General features: G+C 30.9%; 1 long non-coding RNA gene across 1 annotated transcript; it reads right to left on the reverse strand.

The window, feature by feature from the left end:
- Nucleotides 1-334: 334 nt before the first annotated feature.
- LOC112091616 lies at nt 335-1,216 on the reverse strand. The gene is made up of 3 exons (XR_002902227.1): nt 1,070-1,216; nt 910-974; nt 335-531 (listed from the first exon to the last, which is right to left on the reverse strand). It is a non-coding gene; the product is annotated as an uncharacterized LOC112091616 (long non-coding RNA).
- Between the last annotated feature and the right edge of the window lie 2,194 nt (nt 1,217-3,410).

Genomic DNA, 3,410 nt, shown 5'->3' on the forward strand with positions numbered 1-3,410 from the left:
TAACAAAGAAACAAGTAAAAGGCAATGAGAAATGAAACAAACAAGCAAATTAACAAATAAAAGATAAGGATCAGGAAGAGCTAGCTAGCTAGCTATAATGGCGCAGGAGATCAGGCACAAACAATTATCAATATATATAATAGAAAGGTCCAAGAAAGTAACTGATGATGAACATATATAAACGAGAGTACTCTTCTGAAAGGGAAGATAAAGTAGTTGCAGATTGTGTTCCAAATATATGGCCCACTAAAATTAACGCCCCTCTTCAGAGGGATTGCTTCTTAGCCATACATCTATCTTTTTCTCAAGGTTTCATTATTAAAAAAAAAAAAAAAAAAAAAAAAAAAAAAAAAAAAAAAATTTCTCAAGATCAGAGAAGCAGCTCAAGATTCCATGTAATTGATCACCTAAACTTATCCAATATGGGGTCTATATATCATCCACCTTGCACATTGTGTCACATCTTTAGCGGTGAGATTCCATTATGCTTAATGTATACCTAATACCTGCATACAATTATACTATGGAAGCCTATATATATATATATATATACATTTGCACAAAAATTAGACTATATATTAAGGATTAATTCAAAGAGTGCCATAACTTCTTTTTCTATGTGTATGAAATAAAATAAATGAAAGAAAACAACATTTTCGTTGAGGATCATGGAGTGTTATAGCTAATTACGATATTAGAACATGGTTTGGCCTGCATTAATTAATACTAATCATCGATCATCGATCGTTAACAGCACCGTTTAAGGTCGGGCCTGCATGACTCCCCTCATGCCAAGTAGGAAGTTCGCCAACGCTCTTTGACAAACTCCCTACATGGCATTCAGGGAGCCAGGCAAGTATGTCAACTCTCGACGATAATATGAAGTTAATAATTCAGATTAGAATTTACCTGCGACAGGAATTGACACAGAGAAAATGTTCGAACTAATGTTATATTTCCTTCCAAGCTTTCTTCTGAATGGAAAAAGATAAATAAACTATGCTTGAATATCTCAAATGAATTACTTACTAGAAATGATCCTCATGTGCTTAGAGATGTAGAATATAACCTTCTAATTACAATCTTTGCCTTTGATCTATAGCAGCTGATTTGCTAAGAAAATAACTGCCTTTCAGAGGACCACCACCCATTTTGACAAAAGAAAAAAACTGAGAAAGAAAGAAAGAAGAAGAGAAAGAAAAGGAGAGGAGAGGAGAGGAAGAAACGTATATAGGAAGCATATATATATATATATATAGTTAGAAGATAAGATTTGGGCTTTGGCTAACTCTATATATAGTACTACTCTTTGCCTTGGAAGCAAATATATGTATATGTATATATATTTATATATATATAGTGCAGTGGGAATGGATATAAAGAATGGTTAAAGGAGAAAGAGTGACGAAGCTGAGACAATAGAAAGTCCATGGAGAAAGAGAGAAGACAGGTCGTAGAGAAGGCGGCAGACAAATCTTTATTTATTCAACAAATAGTACTTCCATAGATAGAGCCAAAGCTGCCTGGGTTTTACAGGTAGCCTCTTTTGGATTTTCCTTCCCTTGGAAAAGGTGATAACACTCGAAAGAATTTCCTTTTCATTTTATCTAATATGATTTTGTTTTTCCTTCCGAGATTTTAATAGCAAGTCTTGAAAAATTGAACTTTCAGTAGTTTTTTTTTTTTTTTTTTTTTTTTTTTTTTTTAAAAATTTTTTTTTTTCTCTTTTTTTTTTTTGATGTGAAATAAACAAGATTCAATGAACAAAAATATACACTATTAATAAAACAACCCTACCGTATAAGCATCATCTTCCCTTTCTTTCAATATTAATAGAGTTATATATTTGTATGTGTACATGTAACAACTGTAAGTGATCATCTTCATGAAATTTTTTTTAGTTTTTTTTATCCTTTTTAATTTATTTTTCTGTTCAATTAATTTAAGAAAACAATTTAAAAAGGGCGTAGTTATTGAGATAGTGAGTTCAAAAATGAAGTCAATATTTTATTGGTCAGAGAGGTTAACGGCCTTTGAAGGTCTCTAGACGTGGCCACAAAACCAGAGAATAAGACAAAGGCCAGTTTTGCAGTGTGCGTTGGCTTGAATTCAGTCTGGTTCCTAAAACGTGAGTTTTGAATGCAAAGGAATAAACGTTTACCAATAATCAACAAAAACTGTCAACTTTTCACCCAAAAAACAAACAAACACATACTGTCAACGTTTCACAGATCCAGCATTGAACTCGTTTGTTTTAGAGGATGATAGAGATTGTTTTAGAACTTGAAAAGGTTAGAGAGCTTCTCTGATAACTTAGAAAAAATAAACTACCGGTTGTTATCTATATCAGAAATTGTCCGTTTTGTATACATTTTTTTTTTTCAATCTGATATGATTTTAACCTAATATAATAGTCAGAAACTGACACTATTGATAAAACTGGCCTACTAGAAAAACTCCCAAAAGATTACTAATATTCTTAGTCTTCCAAATATAAGTATTATAACACTTTAATCCTTAAACTTATTGTTGGCAGATTACTCTCTAAAATTAATCACCGGTGGTTTAAGTAGTTTATGTAGTAAATACACATAATATGTTGTCATAATGGCTAGCCATTGTTTTAATTATTACTTATAGTTTGAGCTTTTTCAAATGATAAGCGAACTTCCTTCCTTCTTTCAATTTTCCATCTCATGAAAAGGAAGATCAATAATTGATGCATGCCACTTTTTATTTTTCTTTTCTTTTTTGTTATTGATGGCGCCAACTATATTAATGAGTATTATAATCCGATGAGAACCTATAACTCCTCTAGTCATTTCCAATTGGTGGTGGGTGTTCTACAACATTTTCTCATGTTTTAATTAATTATAAGAAAACCTTTCATTTTCCGGTCCCCGCTTACTTTTCTTTGTTTTTCTTTCAAAGTTGTCATCAATTAATAAATCTCAAAATGAAAAGCAGAAAGTACTTTTCTTTGTTTTTCTTTCAAAGTTGTTATCAATCAATTTCTTTGTTGACCGGTCATTTCCTTACTACAAGGAGAAGAAGTGCCCCATAAAGTACTTGTCAAAAGACTCAAAACCACGAAAGAACGTTTTGCCTTTGTTTCTTCCTGGATCTTTCTACTCACAAGTTCTATCATAGTTTCAATAATAAAATTCCTCTAAATATGTCGTCCAAATGTGTAAAAGATAAATTATCAATTTTTCTTTTAATTTTATAAGTTTATTATAACTTAACACAATTTTAACATTTGAAGTTCATAAATTCTAACATAAAATGCACATATTTCATATTTAAGCCGGTTCCCAACTACATAAAAGTTTTTTTTTTTTTTTTTTGTATTTCTTTTTTTCTCTTTCTAATTAAAACAAGAAAGAGATGAAAAGGTGAATACATAGTTC

This window comes from Morus notabilis, unplaced genomic scaffold (assembly GCF_000414095.1).
Source record: "Morus notabilis unplaced genomic scaffold, ASM41409v2 Scaffold1315, whole genome shotgun sequence".
Classification (NCBI taxonomy): Eukaryota; Viridiplantae; Streptophyta; class Magnoliopsida; order Rosales; family Moraceae; genus Morus; species Morus notabilis.